Consider the following 25,147-nt stretch of genomic DNA (forward strand, 5'->3'; position numbering starts at 1 on the left):
TGAACTTAAACGAGCAAATAGTGAGTACCGTAGGCCAGAAGAGATCCAGAGATGAGATTAACCAAAAGTACTTGTGGCACCATAGACTAGGTTATATTGGAATGGATAGAATAAATAAACTAAAAAAAAATGAGATCTTTGGCTCTCTTAACCTAGAGTCGTATCCAGCTTGTGAATCTTGCCTTCGAAAAAAGATAGCCAAGTTATCCTTTGTAGGACATAGGGAAAGGGTCACTGAGTTACTCGCTTTGGTACACACCGATGTGTGTGGACCATTTGATGTGTAGATCAGAGATCGTTATACCTATTTTATTACCTTTACCAATAATTTATCTAGGTACGGATATATGTATCTCATGAAATACAAGTCTGAGACCTTTGAAAACTTCAAGAAATTCAGGCATGAAGTAGCTATTGGATCGCGCAGGGATTTCATGCATGCATTTCAAAATTTTTAACGAAAGAATATTAGATTAAACTATTTAATTTATAAATACATGCATAAGATCTGATCTTAAAACTCTTACAAATAGATTTATAATATGAATTTATATGCATAAAAATCTGAATCTAATATTACAAGTATTTGAATAAGAACAATAATTAGTGATAGATCTAATCCACCACTTCTAGGGTTCCAAACCTAATACCTGAGCATGGATAGTCAATCTCCATAATTGAGAACATAGATCTGGAAGTCTCCTCTAGTTGCTCACAGCCACACAAGCATCTGACTTCTACGAATGGTCCACATGAAGTCCTCGGACCGATTAGCCCTCCGCAGGAGTGCTAGCTCGCACAATCAGCTTCTGATGGCAGATCTGATTTGATCTCTTTTTTTAATCACCTCAGATCTTTTTGATGTCGAAGATAGATCAGAGGGGATGTTGGATGATGGAGAAAAATCTGAAGAAGACTCTCTTCTCTTTAGTTTTTCTCTCATCCAAAATTCTAGAACAGTTCTAGGTCACTCACCCAAGAGGAGATCGGTCTCCTCTTTTGTTCATGCCAAGGAAGAAGGAAACCCACCCAAACCTTATGCCCCAAAGAAGTATTTTTTATTCTCTTTCTCTCTGATATCTCATGGTGAAAATTTTTCTTAGTTTGGCACAAAATTATGGCCTTTTTATGGTTGTCGCACAAACCAGATAAGACAGGATAAGGGTTGGAGTTTGTTGCAATTCAAACCATTTTGAATTTTAATTTGACTCTAAATTTTTCTCACCCTTATCTGACTTAAAGAGGGACTTACCAAAGAAAATTAGATATGAAAAACTAGTAGAAATACTTCCTTTTCTCACACACAATGAGCCCCTTCAAAAATAGCCAATATGTGGAAGGATATGGATAAGGTTTTAAGTTGAAATTCAAACCATTTTGAATTCAAATCAAAACCAACCAATTTCTATTCTTAATGGACAATAAAAGAAGGATAATTTTTTTGATTTTCTTATACATAAACTAATTTTATACGGTGAGAAAAGGTGTGAGATAATTTGGATGGCGCAAGGGAGAGAGTCCCACTTATTTGGGACTCTAGGGTTTAACCAATTGGATTTCTTTCAAATCCAATCCAATTAAACCCAAATAAAATATGATAAATCTAATTTAATTATGTTGCTATAATATTAATTAAATTTGATCAAATCAATAAATTAATTGAGCCATAAATCCAATCAAATCAGGATCATTTCTCCTTTACCGATTAGGTTATCTCATAACCTAATCAGACTTGATCTGATTGAATCCAATTCAATCAACCTTGATCTAGACTTTAATGCTCAATCAAATTCAGCTAATTAGTGATCTAATCACTAATTAATCATATATTAATGATAGAGTCCAAGTCTAGTAGGACTCTTCTCTAGAGTCTCCATCCAGTGGGACTCTTCAGCAGAGTCCCCGTCCAATGAGACTCTTCACCAGAGTCTCCATCCACTGGGACTCTTCAAATTAGCCATGTGATAGGAGAGAAACTTCTAATGTGTGTGACTCCAAAGGTTCAAACCTAAGCTGGTAGCACAAAAATTGATTTCTGTACCAATCGGTGTAACCATCTAGCAATGGTACTCGACATCTAGATAGGTCGAAGGTATGCAAAGCAACACTCAAGAACTTATTTGGATATAGTTACCATATAATTCATCTCTTTGACCCTTGATGCTAGGATGACTTAGAGTTTAAACTGTCAACTTTTAATAGTACATCCATTATGTGTCTCAACCTAATAAATCCTGTGACTCCTCACAAGGATTGTCCTGACCAAAGTCTTACTAAATTGAAATACAAAGCAATCTCTCCAATCTCTTGGAGTGGTCAATTCCATCTTGACTCATGCACCAATTTCACAAATATGTGACTATACCCAAAAACTTTGCGATTCTGAATTAAAAATTCAAGTAGTCCGACATCAAAGCACAATGAGTTGCTTGCAAGTCACCATGATGATCTCAGATCAGAGAGATATTTATATCCATATCTCTTTAGAGTGACTCTTGATAGTAGAATACTCCGAAGTTGATCACATTCAATGAAATGTACTCCTACATTTCACCTGTATGCCATACCAGTGTCTCTATGCTCTTTGGTTAAGAGCATAACCAATGATATATGGTACATAATGATCTACACTTGATATGTTTATCATCTTAGTAATAGCATATCATTTGATTACGAACTTATTTAAAGACTAAATGATAAATTCTCCTTTATTGATTTAATATAGTCTTAAGGAATTTTATCATAACACAGAAGTTTGATATTGAAGATATATAAGCTTATGATGAAAAATACTAAATAAATATTTTATTAATTAATTTATATATAATTACATCAAATAGTACAATCATCAACAGACTGACGATTGACTTTGGGACATATTTTCCAACACCTTCCACTTGTACTAAAATCAATCGATACAGTATCATATACCCATCTTCATTTTATGATCTTCGAACTCTTTTACCGCAAGAGCTTTAGTTAATGGGTCGGTCAGGTTCTTCTTTCCATCGATCTTTTGAAGGTCGATGTCACCTTGATTCATGATTTTTCGGACCAGATGGTAGCAATGCAGAATGTGTTTGATCCGCTGATGTGACTTCGGTTCTTTCGCTTGAGCAATGGTGCTAGTGCTGTCACAGTACAACAAGACGGGGCCATCAAGAGAGAGTACCACTTCGAGCTCATTGATAAATTTTTGTAACCACACAACTTCCTTCACAGCATCGGATGCCGTGATATATTCTGCTTCACAAGTAGGGTCGGTCACAGTGTGCTGCTTAGAACTCTTCTAGTAGATTGCTCCACCATTTAGGATATAAATATATCCCGACACGCTTTTGCTGTGGTCATGATCCGAATGAAAATTGAAGTCTGTAAACTCTATAAGTTTTAAGTCAGATTCTCTATAGATAAGCCACTGATCCTTAATATTTTTCAAATACTTAAGGATGGTCTTTACGACTTTTCAGTGATTCTCACCTGGATCAGACTGGTATCTACTCACTACCCCTAATGAGTATGCCACATCCGATCGTGTAGATATCTTGGCATACATAATAGATCCCACTATTGAAGCATATAAAATTCTACTCATATGCTCTCTCTCCTGAGGAGTTGTTGGACAATCACTCTTCGAGAGAGAAATTTTTTTGCCTATCGAAAGATAGCCTTTCTTGGAATTCTCCATACTGAACCTTTTCAGCACAGTATCAATGTATGTCAACTGGGATAATCCAAGCAACTTTTTAGATCTATCTCTATAGATCTTCATTCCAAGGATGAAGGATGCTTCTCCCAAGTCCTTCATGGAGAACTAAGATGACAATTAAACTTTTATTCCATATAATGTAGGGATGTCATTTTCGATTAAGAGAATATCATCCACATACAAAATAAGAAATACTATTACTGAGTTATTAATCCACTTGTGTATGCAGGATTTATCTCCATTCTTAATTAAGCCATACGTTCTGATTACTTTATCAAAATGCATGTTCCAACTCCGAGATGCCTGCTTAAGTCCATAAATGGACCTTTGAAGCTTGCACACCTTTGATTCATCTATGGATATGAAACATTCAGGTTGTATCATATACACCTCTTCTTCCAGCTCTCCATTTAAGAAGGCTGTTTTCACATCCATTTGTCAGATTTTATAGTCCAAATATGCTGCTATCGCAAGCATGATCTGAATAGACTTGAGCATTGCCACAGGAGAAAATATCTCGTCATAGTCAATAACATAATACTGACGGTAATCCTTGACAACCAAATGGACTTTATAGGTCTTCACCTTTCCGTCTGTGCCCCTCTTCCTTTTGAAGACCCACTTACATCCTAAAAATTTTATCCCTTCAGGTGGGTCAACCAATGTCCATATATTATTGAGTTTCATGAATTCTATTTTGGATTTCATAACTTCCAGCCACTTATCGAAGTTAGACCTCTGCATTGTATCCATTTAGGTGATCAGATCCTCATTGTTCTCATCGAGTTTAACTGGATCACCATCTTGGACCAAGAAATCATAGTACTATCCAGTTGACGTAGTACTCTACTGGATCTCCTTAAAGATATTTCTATAATAAGTTGCAAATTTGATCTAATCAAGTCCAACTCAATGGATTTACTAGATTGTGTTAGTTCTTCTACCGATCGAACTTCATCAAGTTCAATCTTTAAGATATTAGTTTTTTCTCCAAAGAACTCTTTTTTTAGAAAGACTGTCCTATTGCTGACGAACACCTTCTATTTGTTAGCAAGATAGAAGTAATACCCCTTGATCTTTTTTGGATACCCTACAAATAGACACTTATCAAACTTAGGTCCAAGCTTGTCAGTTCAGATGTTTGATATAAGCCGGACATCTCTAAACTCTAAGGTGAGAAAGTGTTGGCTTACGTCCTATCCACATCTCAGGTGGTGTTTTACTTACGGATTTACTCAAAATTTTATTTAAAATATAACAAACCGATTTGAGTATATATCCTCAAAAAGAGATCGATAGACTTGCAAAGCCCATCATGGATCGAACCATGTCTAACAAGGTTCGATTCTTCCTTTTCGATACACTATTATGCTGTGGTGTTCCAGGAGGGGTCCATTGTGAGAGAATTTTATTCTCTTCTAAGTATGTCAGAAACTCACTGGAGAGGTATTCTCCTTCTCGGTTAGATCAAAGAGTTTTAATACTTTTTTCAGTTTATTTTTTTACTTCATTACGAAATCGTTTGAATATTTCAAACGATTCTGACTTATGCATCATTAAGTAGACATGCTCATACCTCGATAGGTCATCTATAAAAGTAATGAAATAATAATATCCACCTCTCACTGATATTTATCGATCCACATACATCAGTATGTATGAGATTTAGAATTTCACTAGCTTGCTCACCTTTTCTAGTAAAAGATGATTTGGTCATTTTTTTCAAGAAGACAGGACTCACAGGTTGGAAGTGATTCACAATCACTGACTTCGAAGATTTTTCTTATGTCAACCTATTTATTCTGTTCTTGTTAACATGATCTAACCTACAGTACCAAAGATAGATATCAGAGACATCACTAATTCTAGGACGTTTGCTGGATGTGTACATTACACTAACAGATTGTGACAATATGTAAATATCATTTTTTAGCTGTCCATTCATCACATTAACACCATTCATAATGATATTAAATTTTTTTTTTATTGAAATTTTATAACTATTCATGGTCAAGAGGCCTACAGAAATAATGTTCAATAAAAAAGAAGAACAAAAGTGACATTCACTAAGAACAATTATATTCGACTTGAATACAAGCTTAATAATTTCTAATGCTAGAACTGAAACTGATCTTCCATCTCTAACATTGAGAAATTTTTCATCTTCTTCAAATCTCCTACTGACTTACAGACCCTACAATGAATTGCAAATATTAAAAGAGCTTTCAGTATCTAATATCCAGATAGTAGAATCACAAATTAAGAAATTACAAGGTGTTATCATATAATTACCTTATGCAGCAACAATTTGCTTCTTTCTCGACCTGTTTGGATCCAAGAAGGCAATGTACTGAGGATAATTCATTTTTCAGTGCCCCTTCTTCTTACAATAAAAGCATTCCGCCTGACTCTGATCAGACTTGAGTTTCTTGGCCTGGTTGGATTTGGGTGCACTAGCACTTTACACTCTATCCTTGTTTTTCTTATTCTTCTCCCCTTTCTTAAAGGATCAACGTCCAGAAGAAGACCTTCTCACTATATTTATCGACTCTTTTTGGAGTTAGTGATCCTTCTCAAAGTTCTACAGCAATCCCAACAAATCGTGGTAATTGACCGCAGGCTTTGTCATTCGAAAATGAGTAAGAAAAAGGGAGGTAGGACTTGGGCAGAGAGTTCAAAATGGCATCTTTTTCCAACGACTTATGCAGGAGAAAGCCAAGCTTGCTTAAACACTCAATATTTCGATCATGTACAGTATATGATCGGTGACTGATGCTCCTTCCCTTATTCGAGCATTGAAGATGGCACAACTAGTCTTGTGCCTCTCAATATTATCAGGTGTGCCAAAAGACTTGTTCAATATTTGTAACATGTCTTGTGGCTGAGCATTCTCGAAACGATGGCTAAACTCATCATTCATTGCCACCAGCATAATGCAACAAACTGTAGTTCGGTCATTGTGTCACTTCTGATAAGTATCTTTGATCGTACTATACGCATTCAGAGCTAGCTCCTCGAGTATCAGATCTATCAATACATATAAGATCCATTCATACTCTAAGACTATTTTGAGCTTTCGATACCAGCTATCAAAATTTGATCCCATCAATTTATCACTATCTAATAGTGATCGGAGCATCAAGGTGGTGGCCATAACTATAAAAAAAAAATCAAAACCTAATTAGTATATGAATTGATTAAGCCTAAAGGCATAATTTTTAGTCTAAAAGTTCTCCCACTATTTTATTCGAATGGATAGTCTCTACCTTCAATTCAAAGAATTACACTAATTTTTTAGTGGGTACTAGAATCCACATGGGCCCGAGTGTGGCTCGGCCAACTTTTGTGCACCCATGGATAGGTTCTTAATCAATTATTTCATCAAATAATTTCTAGTATTCAATTTTGCCTTAGACACCTCTTCAGTAGGCGTGTGGCACCTCCACTGAAAGTTCTGGTTAGATCCAACCATTAACATGCCAAAATTTAGTACATTTGATAAACAAGTAATCAGGTTCGAGTGTGGATCGACCAACCTGACCATCATCAGAAAGACACAACTAAATCTACATATTATGAATGATAATTCTGATAGCCAGATGAGCACCAGACATATGGTGCCTCCAATGATCATCTAAACTATTGGACTCATAATCATCCAACTTAATAAGAGGCTATGATCTAGTTATCACTATAACTATTTTATTTTAGAGACCTAATAATTTTAGAATATTTAATTAGTTGAATTGAGAGATGAGAAGAAACTTGACTAGTTAATCTTAATCTTTCCACTGACTTCATCAAGTCAGATTAAAAAAGATCAGGCATAAGCTGGTCCAGCCAACCAATCATGAATCTTCCAACTGACTTCACCTAGTCATAAAGAAGACTCAAGACAAGTTGAACTAGGGACACCTAAATCAGTCATACTAATTTTCTAGTTAGCATGGGTCAACCCCAATCATTAAGTGATCTAATCAAAATATGATTCACCATGTTGGTCAGATAAGTGAGATTGATGGGAGGGATATGTCATGAACTCGACATAGATTCAATCTTTGCGAATAGCTCCTGATTAATGATCACCAATCAAAGTTGCCATACTTACCTTAGACACCAACTGGTTAGTTATTTTTAATTTGATCAACTTATAGACTTGGATTTGACCCCGGAGTCATGATTAAAGTCCATATTGGTCTAATCAAAGATATGGACTTGACCAACTACAACTATTGAAATTGATCAAGAGAAGAAATTGATCTAATCAGAATTAACTTTTAATTAGATTTGATCAATTACTAATATAGTCCATTATCAATGATTTCTAACCCTAGGTTTAACCTGGTTAAATGGACTTGACTCGAGCTAACCCATTAACCCATGAATTATGAAATTAATATCTTGGATCTTTAATTCTCAAATCTAGATCACTTAATTCTTAATTAAGTTTTGGACTAACATGGGTTCGGATTTGGTATTTGAAAATAATTTTTAATTTTATAAAATATTTTTACAATCAATCATCTAATGATCAAAATACTAATTTTAGATTTAATATATATTATTTTATATCTAAAATAAAATTTTAAAATTTTTTTATTCTTCATCATCATGAAAAAGATTGCACAGTACCTCTACACGTCATAGGAGATCCCATCGAATGGATAAATAGAGTTGTGATACCCTAATTTCTCTTATGATCGGACAGATATGAGGTTCTATCCAATCAGATTACTATTTTACTCAAATACTAAATTAATTATTTAGATCCAATATAAATAATTAAAATAAAATTATATAAAGATCAGCACAAACTAGGACAACCTTTGTACTGTAAGGGGTAAACCTTACAACAGGACAACCTTATATCAGTTTGTGCGATCAGATCTATAATTAACTTTAGATTTAAATATTATATATCAAATCTATTCTAAATTAAATTATAGATCTAAATATATGTAATATCAGATTATATGCAAGAATAAATTCATGTTATAAGCAACCTGGCTTTGATACTACTGTAGGATCGAGCAGGGGTTTCATACATGCATTTCAAAATTTTTAGCGAAAGAATATTAGATTAAACTATTTAATCTATAAATACATGTATAAGATTTGATCTTAAAATTTTTATAAATAAATTTATAACATAAATTTATATGCATAAAAATTTGAATCTAATATTACAAGTGTTTAAACAAGAATAGTAATTAGTGATAGATCTAATCCAACACTTCTAGCATTTCAAACCTAATATCTGAGTATGGATAGTCAATCTCCATAATTAAGAATGTAGATCTGAAAGTCTTCTCTGGTTACTCATAGCTACACAAGCGTCCGACCTCTACAGATGGTTCATATGAAGTCCTCGGACAGATCAGCCCTTCGTGGGAGTGCTAGCTTGCGCAGTTGGCTTTTGATATCAGATCTGATTTGATCTCTTTCTTTGATCATCTCAAATTTTTTTGATGTTGAAGATAGATCAGAGGGGATACTAGATGATGAAGAAAAATTTGATGAAGACTCTCTTCTCTTTGATTTTTCTCTCACCCAAAATCCTAGAACAATTCTAGGTCGCTCACCCGAGAGGAGATCGATCTCCTCTTTTGTTCAGGCCAAGGAAAAAAGAAACCCACCCAAACCTCATACCCCAAAGAAGTATTTTTGACCCACTTTCTCTCTAGTATCTCACAGTGAAAAGCTCTTTTAGTTTGGCATACAAAATTATGACCTTTTTATGATTGTCACACAATCCAGATAAGATAGGATAAGGACTAGAGTTTGTTGCAATTTAAACCATTTTGAATTTTAATTTGACTCTAAATTTTTCTCACCCTTATCTAACTTAAGGAGGGACTTATCAAAGAAAATTAGACATGAAAAATCATCAGGAAGACTTCTTTTTCTTATACACAATGAGCCCCTTCAAAAATAGCCAATGTGTGGAAGGATATGGATAAAGTTTTAATTTGAAATTCAAATCATTTTGAATTTAATCAAAACTAATCAATTTCTATCCTTAATAGGTGATAAAAAAAGGATATTTTTTTAATTTTCTCATGCACAAACTAATTTTGTATGATGAGAAGAGGTGTGAGACAATTTGGGTGGCGTAAGGGAGAGAGTCTCACTTATTTGGGACTCTAGGGTTTAACCAATTGAATTTCTTTCAAATCTAATCTAATTAAATTTAAATAAAATATGATGAATCTAATTTAATTAGGCTTCTATAATATTAATTAAATTTGATCAAATTAATAAATTAATTGAGCCATAGATGCGATCAAATCAGGATCATTTCTTCCTTACCAATTAAGTCATCTCATAACCTAATCAGACTTGACCTGATTGAATCCAATTCAATCAAACTTAATTCAGATTTTAATACTCAATCAAATTAAGATAATTAGTGATCTAATCATTAATTAATTCTCCATTAATGATAGAGTCCAAATCTAGTGGGACTCTTCTCTAGAGTCCCCATCCAGTGGGACTCTTCTGACCTGATTAAATCCAATTCAATCAAATTTGATCCAGACTTTAATGCTCAATCAAATTAAGCTAATTAGTGATCTAATTACTAATAATTCTCTATTAATAATAGAGTCCAAATCTAGTGGGACTCTTTTCTAGAGTCCCTATCCAGTGGGATTCTTCAGTAGAGTCTTCGTCCATTTAGACTCTTCACTAGAGTTTTCATCCATTGGAACTCTTCAGATTAGCCATATGATCAGAGAAGAATTTCTAATGTGTGTGATCCTATAGGTTCGAATTTAAGTCAATAGCACAGAAATTGATTTCTATACTCATCAGAGTAACCATCTAGTAATGGTACCCGACGTCCGAATAGGCCGAAGGTATGCAAAGCAATACTCAAGAACCTATTTAGATATAGTTACCATATAATTCATCTCTTTGACCCTTGATGCTAGGATGACTTAGAGTTTAAACTATCAACTCTTTATAGTACATCTATTATGTGTCTTAACCTAATAAATCTTGTGATTTCTCACAAAGATTTTCCTGGTCAAGGTGTTACTAAATTGAAACACAAAGCATTCTCTCCAATCTCTTGGAGTAGTCAATTTCATCTTGACTCATGCACTGACTTCACAAGTACTTGACTATGTTCAAAAATCTTTCAATTCTGAATTAAAAATTCAGGTAGTCCGACATCAAAGCATAGTGAGTTGATTGTAAGTCACCGTGATGATCTCAGATCAGAGGAACACTTATACCCATATCCCTTTGAAGTGACTCTTGTCACAGAGTACTCCAGAGTTGGTCACGTTTAGTGAAATATACTTCTATATTTCACTTGTATGCCATACCAGCATCTTCACGCTCCTTGATTAAGAGGATGACCAACGATATATGGCACATAATGACCTACACTTGATATATCTATCATCCTAGTAATAGCATATCATTTGATCATGAACTCATTTAAGGACTAAACGATAAATTTTTCTTTATCGATTTGATATAGTTTTAAGAACTTTCATCATAATACAGAAGTTCGATATAGAAGATGTACAAGCTTATGATGAAAAATACTAAATAAATATTTTATTAATTAATTCATATATAATTACATCAAATAGCACAATCGTCAACAGGCTGACGATTGGCTTTGGGATACATTTTCTAACAATAGAAAAGCAGACAGGCAACCCATTAAGGTTCTTCGATTTGATCGAAGAGGTAAATATCTTAGTCAAAAATTTTTGAGATATCTTAAGGACAACAGCATAGTCGCTCAGTGGACCCCTCTTGGAATGCCTCAGCTCAATGGGGTATTCGAAAAAAGGAATAGGACCCTATTGGATATGGTCAAGTCCATGATGAGCTTCACTGATCTATCCTTATTTCTTTATGGACATGCTTTGTTAACTATCATTCACTTATTGAATATAGTTCCATCAAAATCTATTTTTACCACATCGTATGAGAAATAGTTCGGTAAGAGGCCGAGTCTGGGTTATCTCAAGATTTGGAGATGTCCAGCCCATGTCAAGGGACAGATGGTGGATAAATTAGAGGATAGATCTATTATAGCTCACTTCATAGGGTATTCAAAAGAATTTATGAGATACTATTACTTTCCACAAGACCATAATATGATTGTGAGTTGAAACACCGTATTCCTAGATAAATAATTTATCCAGGATGACGACAGTGGGAGGTTAATGGAGCTTGAAGAGAAAGTCTCTGAAGAGCCCAAAGCTATAGATCCTCAGGAACCCATAATTCATGAGCCAGTAGTTGATGTTCCTCTATCATCTCGTAGATCTAGCAGGGTCTCTGACCTTCTGAAAGATACATGGGTATGCTTACGGAGGAAGTAAAGAAAATATTTCTTATGAGAGATAGGGACAATAGTGATGATCTTAATATCTTTGACGAGATGATGTCTGACATCGATTTCGAGAAATGATTAGGTGTTATGAAGTTAGAAATTGACTGGACGCACTCAAACCAAATTTGAACTTTAGTGGATCCATCTGAGGGTATTATACCTATTGGGTATAAATGGATCTACAAAAGCAAGATAGGTACCGATGGTAAGATAGAAACCTATAAAACTAGGCTTGTGGCTAAAAGTTATAGTTAGCATGAGGGTATTGACTATCAAAAAATCTTCTCGCTCATAGCCATACTGAAATCCATCTACACTTTGCTTGCTGTTGCGGCTTACTATAATTATAAAATCTGACAGATGGATGTGAAAACTACTTTTCTGAATGAATATCTTGAAGAAGATATCTATATGAAGCAGCCTATAAATTTCACATCCGGTGATAGTGATCACAGAGTCTGCAAGCTGTAAAGATCCATATATAGATTAAAGTAAGCTTCTCAGAGTTGGAACCATCATTTTAATAAGGCAATCAAATTGTTTGATTTTATCAAAAATGAAGATGAACCAGGGTCAGTGGGAGTGCGATCATTTTTTTTATATTATACATGGATAATATTCTCCTCATTAGAAATGATATTCCCATGCTGACCATAGTCAAAAGATGGTTGTCCAAATAATTTTTCATGAAAGACCTAGGGGAAGCATCCTATATTCTCAAAATTAAGGTCTATAAGGATAGACCGAAATGGATGGTTGGCCTATCATAAAAGCTATACATAGAGAGAGTGCTGAAAAGATTCAGCATGAAAAACTTCAAGAGAGGTCTCTTACCTCTCAGACATGGTATTACTCTCTCCAAGATGATGTGTCCGACCACATCTGAGGAGGTGTAGTGCATGAGTAGGATTCCTTACATCTCGACGATAGGGAGCCTCATGTACGCCATACTATGTACTCGACCTAATATTGTCCTTATTTTGAGTGTCACAAGTAGGTATCAATTGAATCCAGACGAGGAGCACTGGATAGCTGTGAAGAACATCTTTAAGTACCTAAGAAGGATTAAGAATTTGTTTTTGATCTTTGGAGGTGATTCTGAGTTGCGAGTCGAAGGGTATATTGATTTAGACTTCATGTCTGATCCTGATAATAGAAAGTCTACATCAGGATACGTGTTCGTTTGCAATGATGGCGTAGTTAGCTCGAAGAGTTTCAAGCAATCCATCATAGCGGATTCGACTACGAAGGTTGAGTATGTCGCTGCTTTGGAAGCTGCAAAGGAAGGCTTCTAGTTTAAAAAGTTCATTGCAAAACTTAAGGTTATAACATTGGATATCATACCGTTGTACTATGACAACAATGGAGCCATAGCACTTGCTAAGGAGCCAAAGTCTTATAAAAAATCTAAGCACATCGAGCGGCATTTTCATATCATATGCGACTACCTCGAAAAGAAACATGTCGAGGTGAGAAGAGTAGACTTCGTGGACAACATGATAGATCCGCTGACTAAATAGTTGAGCCAATCAAAAATGGAAGTCCACCTTGAGAAGATGGGACTTAGATTTATGGCCAATTGGCTTTAATCTAAGTGGGAGATTGTTAGATGTATGTTCTAGAAGTCAATATGGTTGACATATTGTAATAATTCTATAGCATAATTTTATACTTAATATATTGATATGATCAATAAAAAGAAATTTTTTTTTTCATTCAAGTGTGATGTGTCCTTGAATTGTCCATAGAATTAGTTTCGAATTATCCATAGAATTAGTTTCGATACATATTCTCAAGGTGTTGAGAATTAGAGACATGTATTTAATTCTTAAATGCTTTCGATTATAGGATCATCATGAGGACAGTGATTGATCTGGATAGACTGATGTACAAATCACTTCCTTCGAGATAGATAAGTCTTTAGTCTACTGTGTAGAGACACAAGGTGATGAGTGCGGAAGCTGTTAGAGAATAATTAGTACTGAGCGTGACCATACGAGAGATTACTTAAATTTCTATTCAATTATCAGTGATTATCTCGATGCTGTAGTTATGTGACTAATCCTTTGACTTGAGATGGTACTGCTACTCATAGTGAGACTGCTGAAGTTTGACTGACACATCAACATAGATCTCAATGAGTCCTTATAGTGGATGTTGGCGACAGTTGGTCCACTATAGAGGTAGGGTGCGCATCAAGATAGGATCTATCGATCTTGATAGAGAGGAGTAGTCCTATGAGATTTGAGAGGCTTAGTCTAAAAGTTTGTGGCTACAACAGTGTGATTGATGAAAAAAAAATTTCTATAGAAGTCACAACTGGACTTGAGCTAATCGAATCTATCATATAACTGACGCTGGGATTTGATGATTTATCCATGACCTGCCATCTAGTCGGGACTCACGATAGAGAGACTGAATCACATGTTAACTATATCTAGAGATTCATTTCAGTTCTATTGAGTTGCCACTACATACTGTTAGGTATCACTGGTGGATTGTGAGAGCTCATTAGAATTATTTTGGATCGACAATCCTTGCTGAGTTAGAGTGAAATTATTTTGACCCATTGAAAAGAGTTTTAATGATATAATAATAAGAGATTATTGTATATCTTACTATCTGATAAAATTAAACTTATGGGGTCACACAATAAAGAAATTAGGTCTGAAATAAGTAATTGAGCTTATGAAGTATCAAATGGGTTTAGAGAATCCCATTGGGTTCATGATAACTTTGCTAGCATATGGTTAAACCCAATTCCTCTTTTCATTGAGATTATTTATTTGATAAGATAATTCTAACTTAATTACCTACTAATAATCTATATGAATAAGATTCATGAGACTCCAATTATTGGGTGTCTAAGGTTATAGATCACATAAATTAAGGGTGCAAGTTCCTAATTAATTTTCTTAATAGTTATTCTTGGGCGCCACCTTGATTTGATCAAGTTGGGCATATCCATTGATTAGAGGGTTTTTAGTTCTCTTATGGGGCATCTCTCGAGTGTATTTTGGGATGTCTAATTATGAGTGCAAGGGCTCCAATTGTTGGCTTCTAAAGGGTCTCCTAAAGTAAGTTGGATAACTTAAGTTAATAGGAAACCTAATACAAATAGGACTTGTATTATGTGATTGAATAGGATTCAATCCTTATGCCTATTTAAAGAGACCTCCCCTAAGGTCCCTAGATCATCCAAACCAGCAACCCCATATGCCAAAAGAGAAGTCCCATGCCCTCTCTTTCTCTCCCTTTCTCTTCCCTTGGGCATCCCACATCCCCTTTCTCTTGGGATGCGTATCCCAAGAAGTCCTATGCCCAAAGACTGTTGGGTGCCTCTTTCTTACTGATTTATAGTATCTAGTAGTAGTATATAGTAAGGAGAGAAACTCTAGAGAAGAAGAGAAGAAGAAGATCAAGGAAAGAGATCAAACGTTGATCGCGATCCAGGCTTCGTTCAGATTCAGCAGACTGAATTTTAGAAAATAAAAATTTAGATTAAAGAGAACTATTCCAGACTGATCCTAAGTGGATACTTATAGAGGCTAGATGCTTGTATGGCTAAGAGAGAACCTCTTCTCTTTTAGATCCAGATTTGAAGAAAAAGATTGCGAAATAGGTATGTGATTTGATCACAGTCTGAATTTTAGTATATATCAATTTCAACATATGAAATAGATCTAAGTTGTTTTATATTTTTATACATGTATAATTTAGATTAAAAGTATTTTAATATTATTCTTCACTATGGTATTTAGAAAATAAAATTTTAAAATATATAGACATACACTAAATCCCGAATTCCAACACTGTTCATCAGTGAGTGCAAAGCCGCCATTGGATCCCTCACCTAATAGTTATTAGGCCCAACCCCTTCTTTATCTCAGGGTATCTAATACCAATAGAGTGGTTGTGTCTTCCTGATATAACCAAACCACTATAACCAACCGAGAACAATCAACGTCGAAAAAGGCACCCGCATCTCTACAACGGTGGAAGACTAGTAGACTTAATATTTAGGAGGAGATTTGGGTTTCGATCTCTTCTAATTAGTTACATACATTTGATGTAATGACTAATCTAATTTGGATTAGCACATTTCATGTCTAACCAACCTAGTCGGCATGGGTGAACTCGGATCAATAAGTAACCTAATACAAAACATAATCTCCCATGATGGCCAGATAAGTGAAGATGAGTGGGGTTCCCCCATTGCTTTTCTTAGACACCAACGAATTGACTAGATCAGATAATGAAACTAATTAAATAATCAATATCTAATACTTGCCTTAGATACTAAATTGGTTGATTAGAATTAGTTAGGTTAACCTATAGATCCAGACTCGAACCACTAAGCCAAAGTCGATCTTGACTTAATCAATTCACATCATATGTGAATCAATTTGACCAACTACAACTAAATTCAATTTTGAGCCCCTTTGATCTAATCCCAACCAACTCTTGATTAGGTTTGATCAACTACTCAAAATTGGAAAGAGTTCTAACCTAATCTAATCAATGACCCTAGTTGTAGTTTAGTCTCTAAATCTAATTTGTTCAATCTATACCCAAAGCCCATATTTTATACATTAAAATTTAGATCTTAAATTCATAATTTTAGATCTTATAATTTCAATTTTTGATTCTCAATTAAGTGCATTATGTACATGAATTTAAGTTTAGATCTAAAAATAATTTTTAATCTAAATTATTTATATTGTATCTCATACAATATGATTGTTTGCAGAATCGAGTCGAGTCACTCTGGTACACGAATCGACTTGTCATAGTAAATCAGTATAATATTGAGACAAATAGAAATCTATAGACCTAGCCTCTACATTTGAGTCGGCTCATCAGCAAATGAGCCGACCTACCAGGGTGTCGAGTTGACTCCAACAAAATAAGTCAACTCATCAAATACTCGAGTCGATCTAATTGAAAATTGAGTCGACTCCACAAGCATACTAGTCAGTTTCATGGTTTCATACAAATAGAGCTTAGGATTTTGGATCTAGAATTTTGCAAAAATTAAGTTTTAGATCGTGTGTCAAAATAATATATCAAATATAATATTTTAACGATCAAAAATACATAAAAATATATGTATAATCTGATTTAAATCTAAAAATATATCACATATAATTATCCATTCACTGTTCATCTTCATGAAAAATATCACAGTCGGCACCCCTACACGTCATAAGAGAGAACCCATCGAATGGACGAGAGAGAGACTTTAATCCCTTCATCATCTTATGATCGGATGGCCATGGTGATTATCCCAATTTGTTTACTAAGCTACTAAGAATTTAATCTAATATATCATATATATAATCAATTAAAAATTAGATCTAATTATCTTTCACATGTCAAATATATGAACAATAACTATTAATCTATGCATGTAAGAAAAATTTCAGTAATCAAACTAGATCCAAATTAAACCATAATTGATATATTCAGATCTAAAATCAATTTCAAGTCTAAATAATTCATGATTTATTTTAAATTTGAAATAATTTTAGATCTAAAATAATCCTGTAATCATATTACAGCATATAGAAAATTCAGATCTAACCTTAATCGATTTCTACATTGTTCTAGGATAACCGTTCAGCATAATAGGGTTATAACAGGGCAACCTTATTTCAGAATGAGTAGATCATTAAACTAAGCTTCAGATCTGCTTTCTATAAATTAAATTTTAGATCTGAGGGATTTTCATGTTCGTATCAGAACCTATGCTCTATACCACTGTTAGAAAATCACTACGATTTCATACGTGAAGTTTAATTTTTTTTTTTAAACATCTATGCAGTGAAAATAAATAAATTAAAATATTTTTAATTTATTCATGTACCATATCTAATCTGAAGACTATATCAAGGATCTTGATATGAATATGCAACTATGATCTAAAATCTGAAAAGAAAACAAATGGTTAGTAAAAATAAATGGAGATCGGATCTCCATACCTTGGATCTGTAGATGTCCGGAGATCTGATCGTAGCTACACATGTACCCGACCTCTGTTGGTATCCACATAGAGATGTCTGATCGAAACATCAAGATCATCGATGTACTAGTACCTTGCAGATCTCACTTTTCAGTCTTGGATCTAGATCTCTTCTTTTAGATCTCGAAGAAGGAGATCATTGCACGAACTCTTTCATGCAGATCCGACGGGATCTGAATCAGATCACCATGAAGAAAAGAAAAATCCTTCTTCTTCTCTTTTTCTCTCTATTTTTCTTTGTTAGATCTAATCTCTATCAGATCTTAGGTATGGAAGATGAAGGAAGCAAGGAGACTTAGGAGAGGAAACGTTAAAGACCACCCACACGGCAAGGAAGAAGACCCTCTTCAATGTCATGCATGTCACCTCTCCTCTTTTTATTTTTGTCACACCAACCAAACATATCTCATGCCCAAACCATTCTTAACACCTTAATAGATTAAATCCTATTTGATCTTGGGCATTCAAATCATAAAGAAGGGATGGGATTTATTGAGATAAGAGAAGGAGAAAGAAACATATCTCACGCACACAATTAGCGCACACCCACTTTCTCTAATTTTTTTGTCACACAAAAAAAAATCTTCCATACCCCAATTAGATAGATTTTTATCCTATTTTGAATCATATTCAAATAAAAAAAAATTAGGAGAAAAAGAATACCAGATAAGGTGGGGCGCCAATAGTCACTTTCTCTAATTTTTTTGTCGCACAAAAAAAATTCTTCCATACCTCAATTAGATAGATTTTTATCCTATTTTGAATCATATTCAAATAAAAAAAAATTGGGAGAAAAAGAATACCAGATAAGGTGGGGCGCCAACTATTGGCGCCCCCTCCCCTTTCACGTGCGCAAAAACAAAAGTAGCGAGAAAACCATCGCCCCACTTCCTTCTTGGCATGAAATTTAGAGAGAGAGTCTCAAAAAACTTGGGCTCTCTGAGTCATGATTCTTCTAATTTAAGTTAGATCTTAATCAGATTCAAATCAAGTCCGAATCGAGTCGAATTCGAAAAGACTGTCAAGCTTGAAATTCAAATCTGATTTGAATAATTGAACCCAATTAGTATTAAATTAAATTAAGTCTAATTAAATTAAATCTGATCTAAATTAATTAAAACTTAATTTATAATTTAATTAGTTTCAAAAAATTATAATATTTATAATTAAGTCCCTGCGCTAACAATTAGTAGCTGCCAAAACTGTAACGATTACAAATTAGCAATTTCTAAAATTCAAACTATCAATCTGATTGATAATTCGAATATGATCCAAGCCATTGATCAGGTCATGCTCTTTTTGTATATGATTCTTCAGGTTCTATTCTGTTTGCTAGTGAGACATACTATGATCTCCATCACAGTATCATCAAAACTCTTTTCGATGGACTGAAATGATTCTAACTCACCTCAACAAAGATCGTTGATCTGAAAATGATCTTAGTAAGTTCTCATGATCCATCAGTGATATCTAGCAGCATGTAGTGACAATCCAGCAGAACAAAAAAGATGAACCCCTAAGTATAGTTATCATGTGATACAATCCTTCTATCATGAGTGCTGACTTAACGAAGATCATGGAGAACTCATCAAACCCCATCGTCAGTCATATGCTAGATTGACTCAACTCAAGTTCATTTGTGAATCTCGTAGAAATTATTTTTTAGTATTCACACTTACTCTGATCAGAGATTTTCTGAACTCAGTCTTGCGAATTGCATAGGACTTCTCTTTTTCTACCAAAGTCGATAGATTCCATCTAGGTGCATCCTACTCCAAACAGCGAACCTGAACCTACAATAGCCAACATACACAGCAAAGATCCGAATGGCTAGAAATCAAGAGAATGTGCAGTCAAACTAAGTAGCCTCACTGTAAATAGCCAACACATCACAGGTCAAAGGACCAGTCACACCACTACAATATAAAAAAAATCACTGACGAGTGAGTAGACATCCAAGTGATTTTTTGTGTTGGTCACGTTCAGTGCAAGTTATTCTCTAACAACCACCTGCACTCTCACCCCAATATCTCTATACCGTAGACTCGAGACATATTTGTCCTAAAGGGAGATGATCTGTGCATCGATCTTGAATAGATTGATCACTATCCTTCGTGATGATCCTTCGATCAGGAGTATTTAGAAATTAATCACTAATAATGTATGTTTCAAATTCTCAACACCTTGAGATATACAAAATCATCTTTGTTAATTTTTAGGACAAATCATGGATATAAATGACATGATTGGTTATAAAGACTGTCCATTAAGTACAAAATATGTCCTAGAGAAAAGTATGTGTCGTCAAAATTGGCTTCTAAGGCACACATCTAACAATACACCAATGTCTTACATGCTCTGATCCTTGGACTTAATCTCAGTCCAAACCCTTGAGTTAGCCACCTTAAGACCTAACAAATTAGGCCTTAAGATCCTAGCATCAAAATTCGATCTCAAATGAAATCAGAAATCTCACTGTGCTCTGCCCATGCAGCTGAATCAGCTCAATCTCAAATTGAGTCGACTAACCTGACACTTAGTCAATTTAGTCTGAAACTGAGTCGGCTAATCTGTATATCATGTCAGTTTTTTTGAGAGCTTGTTTTCTATCACTCTCAGACTTGATCAACCCAGTCTAGCACTGAGTTGATCCAGTGCCCTGAGATCTGCTTTCCACCATCGTCTTTAGCCCTTATTTGGTTTCTCGCTCCATCTTGTGCCTCCAAGTATCCGAAGCTCCAATCAAGCTCCTCGAAGTCCTCGTCGTCTGAATTTTGAGCCTGTGGATGCTATGCACCGCCTCCATCCTAGGATTGCTCTCGTCCTAGCCTATGACCGCACCCATCATAGAAAACCTAAAGCCTATCGACCGACTCCACCTGTTGTCACCTTCAAGACTATGGGGCACTACAAAAATCCTACAATCTTTACATTGGTGCCCTCAAAGCCTTGGCGATCTCCACTCTTCATCGAGCTCTGATTCTCTGCATGACTTGGTCAATGAGGAGTAAAGCGAACTATGCAGACCTTCTCGCCACCACAATATATCTCAACCCTGGAGCTATCTGGGAGACTGCCACCGCCTCCTTTAAGGCTGAAGATCTCATCCTGCATTTGGATACCTCTCTTATAGGTCCTATCATCAGCGACTATGCCCATCGCTGATTCAGTAGCTACTCTTGCTGCTGCCTCCACGACTCCTCCTATCATGCCACCAGCTACTCCACCTATGACTCCCAATTGTTGTAGCTCCAGCAACTCTACTTGTTGCTACTCTAGTGGCTTTAGTCACCACTAGCCCATCAGCTCTAACCATTGCTGCTCCTGTGACTCTGCCCGTCGTAGCCTTAAAAAATCTTGGAGTGATCGCAGCTCCACTCTCCTACCTCCGACCCATCTATGGTCCATGCTAGTGGATGTCTTCTCATAGGTCTTCGGATCCTCTCTGCATCCTGTCACTGCTATAGCATCTATCCCCGATGCATACGCCTCTAGGCTCTCTCTTGGTGCCTACTCATCACTGTTAGAGCATCTAGGAAACTCCACCTCCCTCTGCACTTCCATGCTTAGAGCTCGTGCCATGGCCATGGACTTCATCATCATCCATGAAGGAACCTCTCTCTGGTGCTCCTCCTCCTCCATATGTTGATGCACATATCCTCGATGCTCCACCTCCCTATGATCTGGCGATCCCGCAATAGGCAATAAACACACCATCAACTATCCAATCTGCACCAACTGAACCTCCAACTAATCTTCCATGGTTGAAGTAATCACCTCGACCTCTCCGAATATAACAGATCCCTTCATTTGATATAGCCGACTCCTCAACCTCCTCCCTCTCATCACAATCCTGCTGCCTTTGGAGACATTCAGCACCCCTGAATCGCTTCTGAAAATGAAGCCCTTCTCCTCCTAGTATCCAAGTGATACTATGCTTCTCCTAAGATCTGAAATATGATGCACATCTATCAAGGTTTGCACCCTCCCATCAAACATCCTCAGCTTGATGGAATCCACTCCTGCTACAACTAAGAGCTTCCATCTCCTAGTATCACCTGTTGCCCCTCACCCACCAGCATGTAAGAAGTCAACCATGTCTACTGAGGTGTACAGTGATAAGAGCTAGCAAAGTCCAATATCCATCGATCTACCTCCTCCCTGTATCCAGTTGATAACATCAAAAAATCATCTAATACATTGCTCTCAACCACCGCATTGGATGACTCCAGTCTGGAACCCTCTCTTTTTTTTCTCTTCCTTCGAGGACAATCTCTCTTCATATGCCCTAGCTGCCAGCACATGTAGCACCTAACTATTGGAGTAGCTTCTCCAGGTTGTGGATGTCTAGAAATAGCAAGGATCTGATCGTGGAGGTCCTTGAAGGCCAGCAACCAAGCAAAATAAAAACAGCCTATAGGATTTCAGTAGCCTTGTAAATCCTGTCGATAAGATTTTTTTCTACGATTTGAACCTCTTCTCCATCAGATCTAAAACCCACCTTTTGCGACCTGAAAGTACTCTTGATGAAGCCTCCAAAAAATAAAAGATGGGACCTAGAACTCTTCTTGGGTGGTCAAGAGGGGGTGTACAAATAGGGGGCGTGCACAAGGGGGGGCGCTGGTTTCTAGTGCCTCCTTCTTTTCCTTTTTGGGGTGGCATTCAAGATATCCTAGGTTTCTTGCTTCTAGGATGTGGAGAGAACTAGAGAGAGAGAAAAAGAGAGAGAGAAAGTTAGGGAGAAAATAATTTTGTATTCCTTTTGATTCATCAAGTCAGATACAATGTATGTTTATATACAGGGTCAATGTGACCCAACTTAAAAACTCTTCTGGCTAACTCAATACAAGATTGCGCTCACCCAAGCCCATGTACACCCATGACTTGGCCCAATATCATAATTTTGAACTCAATCCTAGCCTAAATATAAGTTAACCCCTCAAGACCCAAAATCTCTGAATCTCAAGATCCGAAAAGTTGACAGCCTTTCGTCCTAGGGCCCAAACTAGCCCTAGAAACCCTATGACCACCTCATGAACTTTGGACCTTGACCTTAGTCTTAGTCCCTTGAACCTTGGGAGCACCACATAAGGCCCAACAATCTCCACCTTGGTTCTCCAAGGCCTCAACCAACTCCATCCTATCCATCAAGTACATCAGTGTCACATATTTTCGAAAGATGTCCCGTGAAAGTACCTTCGTCAGTGCATCCACTGGATTCTCCTTAGAGTGGACCTTCACCAGCTCCGCCTTACCTTCTTCCACAAGTTCTTTGATCTGATGGTACCTGATATCGATGTGCTTCATCCTAGCATGGTAGATAGAGTTCTGTGCAAGTAACAGTGCACTCTGACTATCGTAGTGCACCATGACGGCCTCCGATGCGTGGCTCATCTCCAATGCCAAACCCTTCAGCCATAGGGCCTCCATAATACCAATGTATTTTGCCTCAGTCATAGATAAGGCCGTGATGGACTGCAAGCATGATCTCCATGAAATGAGATCTCCAAATGGGCTAAATACAAAACCTATTGTCGATCGCTGGGTGTCCACATCTCCATCGAAATTTGCATCCACGAACCCTTCTATCGGCCCCCAAACTTCTTTGGATGTGTTGGAGAGTCTCTCAGTACCTCCTCACTATCCGTAGTAGATACCGACTCCAACAGTACCCACTAAATATCTGAAGATCTCCTTCAGTGCTCTTCAATGCTTCCTACCAGGCTGTGCCATGAACCTGCTGACCTGGCTCACTGTATGGGCGATACCTGGCCTACAATACACCATGACGTACATAAGACTCTCTACACCATAGGCATATGGCACTCTCTCCATCTCCTAAGCCTCCACCTCAGTCTGTGGTGACATTATCTTCAAGAGTCTAAAGTGCCCGACGAGTGGCAGCTCTGCAGGTTTTGCATCATTCATCCTAAACCTCTCCAAGACCTTCCTGATGTAACCTCTCTGAGATAAATGCAGCACCCCCTTGGATCAATCTTTGAAGATTTCTATGCCTAATATTTTTCTTATAGATCCCAAATCCTTTATCTCAAACTCTCGAGACAAGGCTGCCTTCAGTTCCTGCACAACCTTTTTACTCTTGCATGCTATAAGCATATCATCCACATACAAGAGTAGAAACACCGTAGACTCATCCTCTAAAGATTTAATATAAACACAAGAGTCATACTCGCACCTGAAAAGCTTGATGCTTCTCATATAAGAATCAAACTGCTTGTACCATTATCTCGGCGACTGCTTTAGCCCATACAGCAATTTCTGTAATAAACAGACCTTTCCTTCTATTTCTGGCTCTCAGAACTCAGGTGGCTGCTCTATGTAGATGCTCTCCTCCAAATACCCATGGAGGAACACCATCTTGATATCCTGAAAGAAGAGTACCCTATAAGCCAATCGCAAGTGTGTTGCGATGGAACTTCTCTTTATTATTTTTTAACTCATGTAATGATATTTATTATTTGAGACATTGATTCATCATATTAGCTGTATTTTATTATGTCTAAAATTATGATGAACCCCAAAGATTAGGAAAATAGTTTTAGGAGACATGAATGGGTCATACTAGTGAGACCTAAAATCCTAAAACCCTAATCTTAAACATTCTTGATCGTAGGAGCATTGAGTTGGAGATCAATATTTCGGATAGACTGGCACATCCTATATATGCTCGATGGAGAGGGTGGCAGATCTCACTAGCCACTTGTGTAGGATACTAATATAAAATTATGGGTGCTTATTTGGAAAATGAGTCCACTGAATTGACTCGATGAAAGAGAACATCTTATGGAAGTCTTACTTGCATGTCAAAAATGGTTCCCTAAGTGGGAGTTACACAAGTGATCCTTAGACCTGAGACCACCATGGAATCTTATGCATATGAATCCATATTTTGGTTCATATCTGGACATGGCATTAAAATATGTATGGGGTGTTCTGGATATGGTGGAGTGTGTATGGAGGTTATGAGTAGGTAAATATGAAATTGATCACTCTTAGTAAGAGGAGATCGCATCCTGTGTATTCTTAATTCTAGATG

The sequence above is a fragment of the Elaeis guineensis genome, chromosome 12, assembly GCF_000442705.2.
Source record: "Elaeis guineensis isolate ETL-2024a chromosome 12, EG11, whole genome shotgun sequence".
Lineage (NCBI taxonomy): Eukaryota > Viridiplantae > Streptophyta > Magnoliopsida > Arecales > Arecaceae > Elaeis > Elaeis guineensis.